The sequence below is a fragment of the Parasteatoda tepidariorum genome, chromosome 2 (genome assembly GCF_043381705.1).
Source record: "Parasteatoda tepidariorum isolate YZ-2023 chromosome 2, CAS_Ptep_4.0, whole genome shotgun sequence".
Lineage (NCBI taxonomy): Eukaryota > Metazoa > Arthropoda > Arachnida > Araneae > Theridiidae > Parasteatoda > Parasteatoda tepidariorum.
In genome coordinates this window covers 98258908-98277623 of record NC_092205.1, presented here as the reverse complement: position 1 = coordinate 98277623, position 18716 = coordinate 98258908, and the positions used below count along the sequence as shown (strand labels likewise).

Here is an 18716-nt window from a genome sequence, read left to right as displayed (position 1 = left end):
TGTACGTCAGATATAACCCATATAGCACTCATCTTCCGAAAACATTCCCTAGGACCTCCCAAATGCGTCCCTTTCTTCCGAAGGAAGAGGCGGATAAATAAAGGAACGCCGAGGGAAATTCCATTCTAACATTCCTACGGATAACGATACGTAGGAAGTCCTTCGGAAACATCGCCTACGGATATTCCTCCACCGGTCATCCGTTAGAAATCAATCCAATGGATTTTTCTCCCTGGTTATTCCGTAGGAGCATCATAATTACTTATGTCTGTGCGTGCAACCGGCTGAGCAATTGCGCATGCGCTAGATGTGCTTGACTAGAATTTAATTCTCACCAAANGCTCCGCGGGAGGAATTCTGGAAAAGTCGGGATCTCCGGGGGAGGGTGAGCGATTCCTCCGTGGGAGCTACTACGGAAGAATTTTTGCTATATGGGAATATACAAGTATTAATAATCTAAAATAAACAGTGAGCCGATTTTTAATGATTTTAACCCATTTACATTAAATATTATAATAATAAGAGCCGCAATGGTTCATGGGATAGAGCGTTCGCTTTCCAATGAAGTGAACCGGGTTCGAGTCCCGGCGATGGCTGGTTGATGCGAATCCGCATCCAGCTTGCACCGACCGCAGTGCTGAGGTGAAATATCCTCTGTGGTAGACGGTTAGAGTCCCCTTGCCGTCAGGCTAGCTGTGGGAGGTTCTCGTGGTCTTCCTCTCTATGCAACGCAAATGCGGGTTAGTTCCATAAAAAGAAGTCCTCCACGAAGGCAAATTTCTCCCAATACATGATCCAGGAATTCCCTTGTCTTCTGAATTGGGTTCCAAATTACAAGGTTACGGCGTTGAACATTAGTTGTCGTAAACCCAAAAATTGGGTCAACTGTCCAAGGACGGTTATAAAATAAAATATAATAACAACGGACATCATTTTTGTTATGTTCTAATCTTAATTTTAGGAAGAGTTTCTCATATTTGGAATCGTTCCTCTATATAGTATTAAGTTGTAGTTTCGGTCTTAAAGAATTTTTTTACCCCCTCTTTTTACGTTATTAATCGAGTTAGCTTTCTACCAATCGATGAAGGATAAAAATTCCAATCCCTCCAGCAAATATTAATTTTGACATGCTGATGGTACATTCCAAACCCTCAAATAGGAGAATGGATGTTTTAAAGATCGTTTGGGCAAGATCCATAAAATTTTATTTCGAAAATATAATTCTGTATGTCAGCCTCAATCTATAATAGTTAAGAAGATAACTAATGCAAAAGGAAACGTACAGGAATGAATAATGAAATGTGTTTTATTCTTTTGAATGCATTAAAAGTTGAAGAATTTTACTTTATTTGATAATAAATATTTTATTAATTCAATTGAAGGACAATAATCAAAAAGGTGGAACTAAAAAAATCCTATTTTTTTAGTAGGAGTGAAATAAAATCAAGTAATCTTAATCTTAGCAGTTCGTGATCATAACCCTTATATTACGTATTAACCAAGTTTACGAACACAAAAAAATTATTTTCTGAAAAGGAATTATTTTATGTACGAAAAAAGCATTATAAAATCCCGAGATACCCAAAAATGACTAACTATTTGAAAAATCAATAAAAGAAAAACGGTCGATTGTATAAATGTACGGTTCTGCTGCTTTGAGTTTAAGAAACAAAATAAAAATTCTTTTATTAAGTTTCAAAATTCGTTATTATGTCCTTTCATAGATGGTGCTGCAAACGACGTTTTTTGAAGCATATGAGATTACTGCGACAGAAATATTTGCATGCCACATTTTAATTTCATTCACACACTGCACCACGTTGTTATAAAGTTATTTTTAGAAATAAATTCGATGTATAATAAATAGCAAGTTTCAAGTGGTTAAAATTAGTTTGTAAATTTTACAAAATCCAGACTATACTCATTTATGGCAAGATCGTGAAGTAGAGATGTGATGGCTCACGTTATAGAGCATTCGTCTTCCAATGAGACCGGGTTCGAATCCAGGCAATGGTTGCTCGATACGAATTTCGCATCCAGTTTGCACCGACTACAATGCTGACGTAAAGTATCCTCAGTGATATAAGGATTATGGATTAGAGGTCCCTTGCCATCAGGCCAACCGTGGGAGGTTTTCGTGGTTTTCGTCTCCATGTAACGCTAATGCGGGTTGTTCCATCAAAAAGTCCCCCACGAAGGCGAATTTGAGACTCCGAAGCCTTGTAATTTTGACTGGATTGAGTTCAAAATTACAAGGACAATTCGGAGTTAAACATTAGTAGTCGTAAACCCAAAAAAATTGGGTCGGCTGTACAGTGACAGTTATGAAATATCGTGAGTAAATATGTATTTAAAATTAATCAATATTTTACCCTCAACGTTTATCTTCATCCGCTTTTAGCGAGGATGCATTAAGAGTCATAACGACCAAAACCCTTTTAATTACTTCGAAGTATGCAAAAAAGTTCTTCAAACTTGCAGAAGTTTAATAAAAACATCCTTAAAATAGCTGAATTGTGATACAAAAAGAACTCAGTTTTACGTTATAAAATAGGATTTTCAAACATATTTAAAAATGTCAGTCTTTGATGCAATAGCAAAAATATCTTCGCTTTGATGTTGAGAACGTACGTATTTGCACGCGTTTTAAAACTGAGCTAACAATTTTAAGGAAAAATGGATTAAATTATATTTTTCTAAGAGCCACTACAAAAATCTCGTTCTTGGATAAGGCGGTTTTGAGACTGCGTTCGCCAATGTGTTCTAAAAGACAGGTTTTTTATTTTCGCGATAATTTTCATTAAATAATTTTAGTTTATAAATTGCTAGAGTCCATTTTGTGCATTAAGCATTTTTTTTAAAAGATTCAGGATAAGATTTTTGCTAAAAAAGGTATTTACTATTAAGAGATTATGAGCATTTTTTATAGTTATTTCCTCCATAAAAACGTCAAACTAAACAGCAGATCATAAATATTTAGAATCCGTAGTAATAAATATTTAAACCTTAAGCTAGGAGAATTATCGAAATTGCGGAATTACGATTTAAAAAAACGTCTAGTTAGCGCTATAAAAATAATAAATGAATAAATAAGAATTCATATGTTTTAAAAAAATATTCGGAAGTGAAATTAATAAATAAAATTACGTAATTTATTGTGGAACATCTATACATCGAGTGAATGATTTTAAATACAAATTGAATTAATAATTTAAAAGAAGTTTCAACAGAAATTTGTTTTTTAACTAAAATAGTTTTGTCTTATACATATCTGCGCATCTGGAAAGTCATGAATTTCGGGGTTGAACAAAATTTGTCATGAAATGTCATGATTTTAACTATTTTTTTAAAAGAAGAATCATGAATTTAGGTCTCCGAAAAGTCAAGTTTTTAAAATAAAATCCCCCTTTGATTTTATGTGACCCAAATATCTGAATTTGTAACAGAATCCCCACTCGCAGTCATATTTTATTTAAATATAAAATGTTTTTATCATATTCTTTAAAAATTATGGTGTTCTTTCAATAAAAGGAAAGGAAAATCATCATTTCTAGAGCGAATTATCTTTAAAACTTCTGTGATTTCAGAATTTTTGTTATTATTTTATTTTTATTTTATCAATTTAAAATTCTAGCTGAAGCAAGTCAGTCATTGGTGAATTTTTTTTTAAATTCCGAAATGAGAACAGGAAAATCAAGAGTATTTCTTTCCTTTCCGATGAACAAGAAAAGTATCTTTAGAATATAATTCTGCAGAAAAACAGAAAAAAAATTATTTGCTTTTGAATTTTTTTCCTAGCTATTTTATTGCTTCAACTCTTTCTTTACATAGTCCCAAGTGCCCGCCATTAACCAAAAAAAAAAAAAAATTATTTCTTTACACTGTTTTTTAGATTTAAAATCTATAAATACAAGTATGACGGTGCAGAGTATAACAGTTTTGGTTATACCTATCATTTCAATTAATGTTATTATAATGTTTTTTTATATTATGGTGTGTTTTTATCGGAGAAAATAGTAACTTCGTTAAGTCATGAAAAATTCTTGGAATTAGTCATGGAAAGTCATGAATTTGAAAATCTAAATTGTAGCAGATATCCTGTATATAATATTCTATAAAGTACAGGGTGTTTATAAATTCCCGGACCCATTTTGAGGTTTAATAACTCATAAAATAATGAAGATATAAACAAACTTATGGCATTTATTGATTGAATAACTCATATATTTTCCATTTCAAGTTTGAATATCTTTACTTTTGTAAATATCGTCTGCGCGTGTGGTTAATTTCAGATAATTTAATTTTCCAGTCTAAATATCTGTACTTTTCTAAATATCGTCTGCTTATTAATTTCATTTTTCTCTCTTTTGTTTTTGACAACTATTGCAATGTTATGTTTACTTTTGATGTGTTTGTTCTATGTAGTACTTTTCTATGTGATGTTTTATTCGAGCAGATATTAAGAAGAATTCATACACCACAAGAGAAAGCGCAGATTTTATGGTGGATGCCGACATGCTTGCCGCTACCTGGCTTGTAATTAACTATCGACTTGATATTCTCCGTGCGACAAAGGGGGCACACGTGGAAGTTCATTGACAAGGGTCATGAAACTTTTTGATTCTGTCTAGCCAATTATGTTATTAATTTTAAACCATCTTTATTATTTTATGAGTTATTAAACATCAAAACGGGTCCGGGACTTCATAAACACCCTGTATTTGACAACACCATTTGACTTTTTTGTGACAATTTTTGCAAAGAAAAGGATAATATATTTTTTTATTTTTCCTTTTGAAGAATCATGAGTAAAGACTGAATTTTAAATTTTGATAACCTAAAAATTCCCCGAAAAAGTAAAAACAAAACCTTTAAAAACATAAATACTTTTAAATAGAAAATGATTCAGAAAATAAAAAAAAAAATAATTAAACAGAATCCCAAACTGGAACATTGTTTTTTTCATAAATTTATCCAATTGTATTATTACAATTAAGCTTACATGCTTGTACTAATATGTATAATTCGGGAGGCAATGTTCATTAAAATTTCATATGAAAGTTAAAAGGGAAGGAGTAACGGGGGCGGGGACAAAGTTGCCAGAGATATTGAAAATTACAATGTAAAAGCCAAGTATTTTACAAAAAAAAAATAACATAAAAAGTAATAATAGCAAAATAAAAATAAAACAGTAAGCAACTTTGTATCTAATACTCGGATTTTAACTTAATGACACGCAGTTTCACTGGTTTACTGGGGTAGAGGTATACTTCTAATAGGCTAACAAATATTTGCTGAGCCGTTGTGGCTCAGGGGATAGATCCAATGAGATTAACCGGGTTCGATTCCCTGTGATGGCTGGTCGATACGAATTCCTCACCCAACTCTCAAAAACCACGGTGCTGATGTAAAATATCCTCAGTGGTAGACGGATTATAGATTAGAATTCCCTTGTCGTCAGGCTGACCATGGGTGTTTTCGTGGTTTTCGTCTCTACGTAACGCAAATGCGGGTTAATTTCATCAAAAAGTCCTCCACGAAGTCAAATTTTTCCTGATACTTGATCCAGGAGTTTCCTTAGTCTTCGGGATCGGGTTTAAAATAACAAGGCTACNGGTCGCATCCGACCCGCGAAGCCTTTTTTTGCGGCCCGCGAACTGAAATGTATTAGTTGTCATTTTTTTGCGGACAATTTTCGTAAAAAATCTATATGGGTTTAAAATACTTTTCTCGTTAAAAAAACCTAATTTCTTCGTTTCTGTGAATTGTATCATACCCACGGTGCAAAAAAATTTATTTCTCAGGTTTTGCATCCAAGAAAATATTTATTCAAATATAAAAATAATCGTTTATGTTGCTCTTTTTTATTTCGTTTTTTTTCTGTATTTTGTGAATATAATTTAGCATGTGCGCATCAGAAATTTTTCTCGAAGAAATTCTCACATTTTACTTTTTGAAACCACTCATTTTGGGCGAAATTATTTACATTTGTAAATTTTAAAACGCATAAAAGAGGAAATGAATATCTTGTTTTATTTAAATTCCTTGAATTGAATATCGCATGAGAGGAAAAGAAAAAAATTAATTTCAGATGCCCTGCCATTTGATTGGTGCTTTTAATAGCGGCCCCCAGCCACATGCAAGTTGGAAACACCTGTTCTAGAACCATTAAAGCAAATTTTAAAAAAAATTACGCATAATTAAAAAATTCCTTTTCAGTACGATAGTTTAATGCAAAAAGTATTTTTAAATTTGTATTTTATTTATTAATAATCAAAAATGTTCAAATTGCATAATTTTTTACCTAACATGAAACCATGCAGTACCTGGGCCATATTATTGAACGCACTATAAGATTCTATGTAAAAATCTTAATTATCAGGTGATACTCTATACAGCTTTATTGTTTTTACATGACTGAAACCGGTTTGTACTTGTTTATATTCGTGTATTAATTGGTTAACATTGTAATGCAATACGTTAAAAATAAATACAAATAGGAAGTATATAAAAAATCTCCTGAATAAAAACCCATTACAAGTACGTTTAAATATAAAAGTATTGCCTATAAACTCGTGCAAATCGTGTCATTATTAAAAAACTACACTGCGTCTTATAATTTGGACAGGTATTGTATAAATCCAATATCAAAATCAAATAATTTCAAAAAATCTAATCTCAAAAAACTGACCATATCGCTCCCGTAAGCTGAACAGTCAATTTACAACCAAGCCTAAATCCCATTCATAAGCGTTGTCATCCATTGCTTTATGGAAATAAATCGAAAGAGGAGGGATTGCAATCATAATAAATACAAGATGGTTTCCTTTAATGATGAATGCATGATGTTGGTTTGGAGCATTCAATAACCTCGAACCGAGTGCAAAATTCCCAACAGTGTCATAAGGAAGAAGTAGAAAACACTATTGTGTTTTCTAATTTTGTTGAGTGTGTTTGTATGTCTGCTGCCATCAACATTCGAACATTATTTCCGATTAGGGTTAAGGAATTAACCTAATGAGTTTTCGTCTGAATTTGCAAACAATTGGCTTAACAAATAAAAAAAACGGATTTGAAGCTTGAATCTGAAAGGGATTCAGATGTTTGGCAAATACTGCTTTGAAACGATTCTTTATTGCGCCAATTGATTTCAATATAAGTTTTGACGATAAACTGATTGAATGCGTCATACGTATTTTTTAACATAAAAAAATATATTTAGGGGTCTCTTTCCAATTTATTTTGTTAACTATGCTGTTATATAAAGAAGATAAATTTTGTGTAGATGTTTAAAACAATATGCATGAAAAATGTATTAAAAAAGTTTTTAATAAAAAAAAAACATTTTCATATATAATTTTCAAAATATAAATATTTTGAAATATATTAATATTTTTCTTAAACTCTCCTAGAAGAAAAATAAATTTTAAATCTGCATTTGAAATAATTTATTTGAAAAATGTATTATATAATGTACCAATGTACTTTTACCTTATAATGTACTTTTTACCTTATGCCAAAAAAATTTTAAAATTAAGAAAAAAATTTGGAAATGCATTTTTTATATAAAAAAAGGTGTGTTCAACAAGGTTTCTGTATTCATTATCTTTTTTATTTTAAATTGCCCTTTTATTAGTCTAATTTAAGTTTTTAAACTTTGCTGCTTAAAAAATAATCGCTGTTATCTTTAATAATACAAAATTATAAATAAAAGTTTTCTTTAACTAATCACGTAAATTATCTTACATTTCTTACCAAGTTCGTTACAGTCATTGGAGTGGTGAAGGCGGTATGCGGGGGAACTCTAACTGCTACTGAGTTTTTGATAAAATCCCATTTTTTCGCCAACTTTGCAGTTTTGTACTTTTAATTTACTAATCGTAATTATAACTTAGCGCAAGAACAAATAGAATAAAACCTGCTGTAAACATTGATATGCTTATAAAGGTGATTTATTTAATTTTTGTAAATATACCTTTTCTTGCAATAACTTTTTTCTAAATACATAATTTAATTATTTTATGAAATTAAATTAAATGGGAAAAACCTTACTAGAAGTGATCACAATCAAGAGAATTTTAAATCCGTTCTTTTTAGGAATGTATGTTTCTATCTTCTTCTGGGCAGTTTATACCACGAGTTTGATCCCTTGCAAAGTTTGAAAATGTGTCCTCTCAAACCGAGACGACGGTGGTATGTATTAATGCTGTTTAAAATAACTTAGCGGGATAACATTATCCAATAGAATCAGTAAATCCGATTTGCATATGTAATAGAAATTATTTAATAATTGGAATATTTAGTGTCTTTAGCCGACTGGGCTATGTAGGCAAGGTCCGACATAGCTTAATTGGGGCCCCGGGGCAAAAACTTCTTCGGGCCTCATCTTCAGTAATAAAGAACCGAACTTTGTGGAGGTATTTAAATTTTTCACCTCCTTAGAGATAGTAAGAAAATTGGCCAGAACCTAAAACAGCTATAACCCCCCCCCCTCTAATGGTCAGACGAAATATTGTTCTGTCCATTTTATTGATATTCTGACAATTCTTTGTCCATCATGCCATGCCGAAAGCAGTTTTCTGATTGTTAAATTTGTCATCTGGCTGTGAAAAATTCATATCCTTGCTGACATTAGGGCGGAATTCAGCTAATCTTACACAGTGTCGATGGCTCAATTAAACCAATCAGAAGTCTGTATTTTTGTAAACATATCACATTTTGCGATATGCAAAAATACAGGCTTTTGATTGGTCATCGCAATTGAGAAAATTTAGCTGAATTCTGCCCCTAGAAAGCCATGGATTAACGAAATATAGATTGTGTTCATACGATAGATTAATGAGGAAGCTAACATAAAACTGACGGATTTTACACAGTACTGATATTTCGTTTAAAAAAAATCGTTCATTAAAGAAGGGTTACATGGAGAGGAAGACTACGAGAACCACCCATGGTTAGCCTGACGGCAAGGGTTATTCTAATCGATAATTCGTCTACCATTCAGGATATTTCACGTCAGCTCTGTGGTCGGTGCAAGCTGGATGCGGAATTCGTCTCGACCAATCATCGCTGGGATTCGAACCCGGTTCACCACATTGAAAAGCGAAAGCTCTATCTCCTGAGCCATCGCGGCTCTGGTTCCAACATTACGGAAAACTCTTCTTCAAGTTCATCATCGTTCATGATTAACCATTAATCCCCCTTTTTGGAACACTCTGTATGATATATATTAGCTGAGACGGAAAAAAAAACCTGTTCTTCTCTTTCTCTCTTTACTTTTTACTCTAGCCGAACAATTCCTTTTACTACACATAACACGTGTCTTAGAAAGAATCGATATTACTTTAGAGGGGGACATTTAGCTGTTTATTTTATTTTATTTTATTCTACATCCTGGACATTCATTAGGTCACGAATGTATATGGTACGAAATTATCATCTCTCTCGAGGAAAAAAAAATTGATGACAACTTGTTCCATTAAGTTTTATCATGACATGAAGTATGGGTCGAGAGATGATGATATTTTCTGCCCGTCTGAATATCCATCTCTCCCTTATCCAATCACGCGCTCAGTTCGTGCATGCTTTTAACTCTCTTCTTTTAAGCTTTTCTCAATGGAATACGAACCCTAACCGAAAGTAAAATTGTCCATTTATTTGCCGGTCCCGTTTCCAAGTAGTATTCCAGTCACGCGATCGGAGATGTGTTTCTAATCGAATGTTATGTCTTTTGGGTAGCACACGCGGAACAAATTATCTTACAATTATTTTCTCGAAGTGAAAATGAAATTTTATTCTGAGCAAGAACAAGAATGGTTTTTTTTTTTAATTGCACTTTTCTATCTAAAACAAGTAAATTTTTTTTGTCAAATGTGCTCTCAAACACTATGAAGATAAAAGCATTAAAACCAGTTTTATTACCGAAAAAATTCATAGGTAAGAGGGGATTAGTCCCTGGACAAATTATTAGACTCACTATAAGATTCTATGTAAAATCTTAATTACCAAGTGATACTATACAGCTATATTGATTTTTACGCGACTGAAACCGGTTTGCACTTACTTACGTATGGGTTAACATGGTAATGCAATACGTTAAAAATACACACAAATGGGAAGTATGTAAAAATTCTCCTGAATAAAAACCCATTACCTGTATGTTTAAATATAAAAGTATAACCTATAAACTCGTGCAAAACTTGGAAGTATTAAAACACTGCACTGCGTCTACTAATTTGGTCTAATTATTATAATACATTAATATAATATTTGATATAATAATCATTTTATATTTATATAATATATTGTCTAATGTATCCAATCATCGAATTTCATTATATATCGTCTAATTTAACTATTTGATACATGAACGTAAACAAGTGCAAACCGGTTTCGGTTTCATTGAAACAATAAAACAGTACCGTATCACCTGATAACTAAGATTTTAACTAGAATCGTATAATGTGCCCAGGGACTGTACAGTTCATTAAACAATCAAACCGGTTCTGATATTTTTTTTTTTATCCCGACTCCTTCAACAGTTATGCTTGATCATGTAAACAAAACTGTTAAGAGATTTTGATATTTCGAGAGCTCAAAAATAGGCATCCATTTTCAAGACTCGACAGGCGTGAATGAGGTAAACAAAGCAATTTTGAAGAAAGGAAACCCAAATTGGCCAACGAATAAGTAGAAAATAAAGTTGAAGAGCAGAACTAAAAAAACAAAGATAGCAGAGAAATACAAATCGAAATAGGATGTATTTCCAAGCACTATGGAGGAGTGGTACGAAATTCAGCTAAGGAATCATAGAATGAGTCCCTCCTCTTAGCATATTGCATGAAGAATGCGTCCCCTTGGTCGCCGCGATTTTTCCAGTTCTGTTTTTTTTTACCTTTATTTTATTTTTCATTTATTTTGTGACCTTAGTGTTTTTTTAAGCTGTTTGATTTTCCTTATTCACTTCTGATGAGTTTTGCGCGCTGTCGACTTTTTTCCATCTTTAATTATGAAGCAATACTTCAGTGTTTTAGGATTATTCATGTCGCCAAACAGTTATTTGCTGTATTTTAATAATGTTTTTGTTTCTTCCTTACTCAAATATTAATTAGCTACCCCATTGTGTATAGTTTTTGGCTTGAGTTCAATTTTAACAAGAGTTCTTAAAATTTTATTAATGACGTCGATTGCAAGACACTCCTAATGAAAAGTATCTACTCATCTGAGATTTAATTTCATTCTAAAACAATCTGTGTTTCAATCTATGTCTCATCCTTCATCATTAAAACCCTCCCTAACTGTAAATGCGTTTATCTAATTAATCCTTTGCTTTTCGGAACTAAGTACTAAACCCCGTTTATCTCCTGACTTTTTCCACATTGTGACTAAAATCATTTACACTTGCTATCCACATAAGCTGTACATTAGTCTTAAGAGGGCGATGGAGCTGTTATTTTAAATGTCAAAATTTAACAAAGCCCAATTCCAATTTTAACTAGACTCCGACTTAGACTATATTTTTATGATTTGATTTTAGTAACTTGATTTTTTTTTAAATAACGAAAAATAAATAAATAATATTATGTTAATTTAAGCATGCAGAAACGCTGTTGTTGCTCCAGCAAGGATTACCTTTAACGAGGGCTTAGTAGCAGAGAGTGACTAAGGCATGGGCATACGGGGCAGTTGCCTCGGGCCCCACATCGAATTGAAAGTTTATTTTAGGTTTCTTTCTTTAATGAGCTTTTTTTTAAACAAAATATCAGTACAGTGTAAAATCTGTCAGTTTTATGTTAGCTTCTTCATTAATCTATCGTATGAACACAAAAAATCTATTTTTCGTAAAACCATGGGTTTCTAGTGCGGAATTTAGGTAAATTTCGCAATTACGATGGACAAATTTGGCCAATCAAAAGACTGTATTTTTGTGTATCACAAAGTGCGATATGTTTACCAAAATGCAGGCTTCTGATTGGCTTAATTGAGCCATCGTCATTGCCAAAATTTAGTTGAATTCCGCCCTAATGTCAGCAAGGATATGAATTTTTCGAAGCTAGATGACAAAGTTAACAATCAGAAAACTGCATTCGGCATGATGAACTCAGAAAATCAATAAAATGAACAGAACGATATTTCGTCTGACCATTGGAAGGGGGGACTTAATAGCTTTTTAAAAATTTTAGTCAATTTTCTTGCTATATATGTATAATGAGGTGAGAATTTAAATACCTCCATAAAGATTCTTCATTAAGATTCTCCATAATCCTCCATAAAGATTCTTCATTATTGAAGTAGTGAAGCAGAAGGGGGCCCTCAAAGAAGTTTTTGCCCCTGACCCCAATTAGACTAAGTCGGACCCTGCTTAGTAAGCAATGTGCAGATTATCTAGGAGGTAAGCTGTTCCCATTTCTTTCAGATATGGAGCCCTAAACAATCAAACTTCTTTAGCGAAACCCTAACATTTAAATAAAGTTTATTAACATGTATGAATATGCTACGAAAGGTAAACAATCAGTAGAAAAACTGATTTCTACACTTCAGCGATAACATATGCCCAAATATCTCCTGACGTGAAGATACGTCAGGGATTATTCATGAAAGGCATGAAACTATTCAAAATGAAATGATACATTAAATTTTAAAAATATTTTTTGACTGAAGTTGTAATGATAAATGATCAAAATGATTCATTTAAAATTTTATCAGAATCGAAAACTAAATAAGTGAACCAAATCTCTGTTATTGCAATAAAAGAATTGTGGCGCTTTTAATAGAATAATTTTTCATTTTGATGCAACAATGTTTTACGCCATTGAACAAAAAGAATTACGAAATAATGGTGGGGATAAGAGAGCTGAGAGCGAAACCCCCTCGTAAAGAATAAAATGAAAAAAAAAAACATATAATAACCCCAAATATTTATTAAGGCTTCTATTATTAAGTGAATTCAACGCTTTTAATTTTCCCTTGTGTGTTATTTAGAATTTCCTTGTTTATTTAGTTTTTTAAAACTTTTTTTTAACAAAGGAAGTGTAATATCTTTTACAGGGGTCTGTTTAGAAGAAATTTAGGTCCGTTAACGGACCCTTCACAAATTATCTTTTCATAAAAACAGACCCTTCACAAAATATTTCTATTTAAAAACGGACCCTTCACAAAATGATTTTTCTTTTAATCGGACCCTTCACAAATGTGTTTAACTTCATTATTGTTTTGCTAATCGAATAAGTCCTTCCCAGGGCCGAAAAAAAGAAAGATGGATGTAAACGAATTAAGTTTTGTCTTCGGCAGACGATTCTTCCATTATTCGTCCGAAATGAATATTCTGGTTTCAGCAGTATAGGCTAAATACCAAATATTTGTATGTTGCATCTATAGTTTAGAAGCTGCAATTGCTGTTTATTTTTGAAAATTTAATTTTTTTTTATTATAATTTTACAGTGCCGAGCATAATATTGCATCTATTTACAATTTAAAAACTCATGGAAAAAGTTTTTTGCAATAACCGGACCCTATTTGCACAAATTCATAAAAGCGGACCCTGGTTGAAAGAATGTGAGTAATTTTTTCATAATTTCACGAAAACCGGACCTTTCACAAAATGTCTGGACAGACCCCTGCTTTATTCTTTAATGGTAGCTATCTTCATTTCTTAATTTATTAACAATTTCTATACTCGTAAAGTAACTTTATTTACGTATTTCATATTTATAAATTATCTTTATTTTCGTACTATCTTTATTCATATGCTTATAAGCTATTTTGATTTATGTATACACTCCGAAAAAAAGTACCGGCAAAACTACCGAAATATGGAAAAATTACCGTGTTTCTGGCTCTACGAGAACACCAAAAATCAAGGTAATTTTTTCCGAAGTGGTTTGGAACTGATTTTGGTAAAGTTAACAATAAAAAATTGTTTTATAACATGCATTAAAATTTGGTAAACATGGAAAAAACTTGATACCTAACAGCATGGCATAAAAATTATTTATTTGGTTAAATTTACTTTTCAGTTTTGTATTTTTTTAATCAAATATGTTTTAATTGGAACTATAATTTTCAAATCCAGTATTTCTAGAAGTGACAATATGAACGGAAAACAATATCAAATTAATGGTTTAAGTACCGTATATTTTGATTTTATTAACCGGAATTATGTTTTTTTTTCCTTATTATCAAAAACGACTTTATGATTCACTACGGTTATTTTACTTGATTTTTTTTCTACTTGTTTGTCTTTATCATAAATTAAATTTATATATTTCATACTTATAAATTATCTATATTCTTTGCTTATAAAGCAATCACATTTATGTCTATTTTATAAAGAATAAAAGTTTTTCATAAAAGAAAAAATAATAATAATGAAATAGACATTCTGTATTTAAAGTCTCTGGTAAATATTATTAGACTCACTATAAAATTCTATGTAAAATTATAGTTATCAGGTGATACTATACGGCTTTATTGTTATTAATCGGATGAAACCGGTTTGCATTTGTTTACGCTCATGCATCAATTAGTTAACATTGCAATGCAATAATACGTTAAAAATAAATACAAATAGGAAGTTTATAAAAAATCTTCTGAATAAAAACCCATTACATGTATGTTTAAACATAAAAGTATTGCCTATAAACTCGTGAAACATGTCATTATTAAAACACAACAATGCATGTAATAATTTGATATAATTATTATAATATACTAATATAATACCTGATATAATAAATATTCTTTATTTATATAATCTATCGTCTAATTTATCCTATCGTCAAATTCATATTACATATCGTCGAATTTAACCAATTAATATACGAACGTAAACAAGTGCAAACCGGTTTCAGTAGGGTAAAAACAATAAAGTTGTATAGTATCACCTGATTTTTGAAATTTTACATAGAATCTTATAGTGCGTCGAATAATTTGGCCTGAGACTGTACACACGTGTGATCGAAATTAGGGGTTCGAATTCGTATGCCTGAGAAAAAGTGTACTTGTACACTACACGAAGAATTTTTATTTACATCAGATACCATTAAAAAAAAATGTTTTATGCTCAAAAAGCTCATCAAGCTTTCATCTCGAAATATAGACCACACGATCACATAGAAACGAATATAAATTACGTTCTTTTTACAAAACAAAGTTTATAAAAGGGAAGAAAAAGCATAGAAAGAATACTGTAGCTCATTTTTAAATTCCAAAAAGAAATAAACTACAACGCACTTTGGCTAATTATTTTTTATTTTGTTTTAGTGGTTATTTACTTTGCAAAAAGTATATATTTTTCACTTATGATAATTTAAATTATTTCTTTATAATATTTATTATTCTTTTAGTAATCTTTTATTGATATAATTTTAGATACTTATTTATAACATGCATAATTGAACATTTTCATTATAATTTTGCATATTACGAACATTGCAGAATTATTCAGCTTTCTTATTTAAAAATTCTACCATATGATAACAAATAAAAAATCGTGCCATACTCCAAAGAAAGATTATTATTATGTAAAAAAAGAAACTTCATTTCATTTAAAAATTCTAAGATAAATAAACTGATACAAAACTTGGCAAAAAATCAAAAAAAAAATATTTTCTTTAAACGAACGGATTTTATTTATTTAAACAAATACTACTCATTTTTGATTAAGAATATTTTTTTTTAAATTTATGACATTTTGAAGTATTTATTTTCTGCATTTATGATTTGTTTAAAATCTTTTATTTATAATGCTGTATTCATAAATGCATAATTTCCTAAAATATGCGAAATTATTTATTTCATAGTAAGTGCTTCTGATAAAGAACAATTACAGCCTTCGACTAACTGTAAAAATGAGCCATTTTGTACCCCCCAAGCGGGTACAAAGGACACTTAAAAAAGTGACATGTGGCAATAAAAAAACAAAACAAAAATGACTCACCAAAGTGTGGAATAAAAGATGCGACATAATCCTCGGGATGAACATCTCTCTGATGCAGATGGCAAAAATAAAATCCTGCCTCTTAGAGTCCAGTTCGGCAGCGCCCTCTGGGATCATCTCTGACCGCGAATCATCCATGCCTTTCCCTTCTCATCACATCGGAAATGAGTACACAAAAAAGAAGAAAACATTCAAATGGTTTCTTTTGGCAAAAAAAAATACATCAGTACAAATTTATTTAAAATAGCATAGCGAATAAAATGTTTATTCGTGTAAAATACTAAAAAATGATAAAATAAAATGGAAAATTTTAAAACCTTCAGTTTTTAAGTAAATTCAGAATAAAATATATATATATATTTTTTTTAACATTTTTATTTATTTTTTTATATATTTTTTTTGTATTTATTTATTTAAAATTGTTCCATTTATTTATTTCCATTTGTTTTGTTACGCATTTAATTGTTTTTGTCGGATCTAAAATAAAAAAAGTGTTTATTAATGTTATGTGTAATATTAGTAGTGAGGTTGCGGGTTCAAATCCCGCTCATGGCACGGATGTTTCTCTCTACGTGTTTGCTCTCTGTTGTGTGATGTGTGAATGTGGTTCACCCTATAAACGGGTATTTGTGGCAGTGTGGCGTGGGTAATGTTTCGCAGATTTCGTGACTTAGGTTCACAAGTACCCATTGGGTAACGTTAAATGAGCAAAACTTCCAGCATCTTTCAAGGTGAAGAACGAAAGTTTAGTGCCTGCCGTTTTAAAAAAAGAAAATAAATATTAGTATATAATAGTAAAAGAAAATAAATATTAGAAAATTTCAAAAGCTTTGTTTGTAAATTATCAACAAAATTTTTTTTTTTAAATTTATTTATTTATTTATAATTAAAGTAGCTTTTGTACTTTTTAAAAGAAAGCTCAAAACGATAAGGGGTTATGCACAAATTTCAAGTTGCACTTTAACATGATTTATTAAAAATAAGACCGACCGGCGCTGTGGGGATCTCCCCCCGATAAGCGTATGTTTTCTTTTTCTATATCCTCAAAGTATAGTTTCCAGACGATTATTGTAAGGTAATAATATTTGTTATTAAATTTTATCTCATGATTAAAAATAACATATGTGATAAACCACTGATCGTTTTGAGCTTTCTTTTGTAAAGTACAAAAATTACTTAGAAAATTGCTTCAAACTTTTTAAATTATTAAGATATTAAAATCAATTTTTTTATTAGTTGTCAAATACGATTCACTACAAGATGATGAAAAAACTTTTTTTAAAAATTTCAACGTATACGCAGTATATAATAACTAGCTTAAATGTTCATAAATTACGCAGTTTTTAACGAAATTTTTTTTTAAAGTTTTAAATGGACAATTTTGCACTTAATCTTAAATTGCTCCAAAAATTTTGTTTAATTCCATTGAATATCTATAAAGTTATAACGAAATAACGCAAGGCAAAAAAATTATCTTTTATAAAAATGTCCATATCTCCATAATTCTTTACTCTGGTTTTAGGAAACTTTATGCTGTTATTAAAAGTAACAACTAAAGTAATCGAAACAAGTTACAAATTTATTGCTTGATTTTCTTGCATAGGGTGTTCAAAAATACTTGTTTCCTCCCTTAATTTATAGTCGATCTTTCAAACCTCTGAAAGCTTTAAATTTTATTAAGTATGAAAAATTTCATGGGTATAAAAATCTCATAAGTATGATACTTAAGCATCTCTGAAGTTGAAAAATAATCCTTTAAATATTTCTTGAGAAATTAGAAAAAAAATTCAAAAATGAAAGTGTCTATTCCATTATTCTACGACAGTGTATTTTAATACCTTAAGAAATTTCTTAAATATATTCATATCCATAGATTCAATTGCAACTAGTTCAACAAATTCTCCTAACACCAAAACAAGTTATAATCGGTATTTTTCTGCTTTTAAATGAAACAAGAGAATAAAATAGGTTTGGAGAAAAGCATCCAACGGTTCGCAGAAAAAGGTGCTCATCATTTTCGAATGAAAGGAACAAAATAGACAGAAATATCGTCATTATACCTAATGAAGTACGTCAGTTATCAAAGAAACGCCAGATGTAAATAAACTCCATTGCCAAGCTTTCAATTTTAATTGACGCTAGAAAAATAAAAGTGTACACGTGTTTTATATATTTAGAATAAAACAGACGTAGCGACAGGTGACGAAATCCGGAGTTTCTCACTCAATTTATTAAAATGGAAACCAATATATATATAGTCCCTGGTCTAATTATTAGACGCACTGTAAGATTCTGTTTAAAATCTTAATTATCATGTTTACTGTTTTTACGCCACTGAAACCGGTTGGCACTTGTTTACGTTCGTGTTTCAATATTTTAAATTAGGCGATATATAATGTAAATTGGACGCTATATTATATAAATATGGAATATTTATTACATCATGTATTATATTAGTATATCATAATAATTTGACCAAATTAATCGACGCACTGTAGTGTTTTAACAATTACATATTTTGCTCGAGTTTATAGGCAATACTTTTATATTTAAACACATAGGTAATGGGTTTTTATTCAGGAGATTTTTTATATACTTCCTATTTGCATTAATTGAATATTTTTAACGCATTGCATTACAATGTTAACTAATTGATGCACGAACATAAACAAGTACAAACCGGTTTCAGTCGCGTAAAATCAATACAGCTGTATAGTATCACCTGATAATTAATATTTTACATAGAATCTTATAGTGCGTCTAATATAATATATATATA

The 18716-nt window shown here is 30.7% G+C and overlaps 1 protein-coding gene across 1 annotated transcript in view; it reads right to left on the bottom strand.

Moving 5' to 3' along the window:
- LOC107445755 (transient receptor potential-gamma protein-like) overlaps window positions 1-16028 on the bottom strand; it is a 93516-nt gene extending 77488 nt beyond the window's left edge. The window contains exon 1 of the mRNA XM_021145790.3: window positions 15938-16028. The gene's annotated coding sequence lies outside the window, so the exon portion shown is untranslated. The remainder of the gene's footprint in view (window positions 1-15937) is intronic.
- Window positions 16029-18716: the final 2688 nt, after the last annotated feature.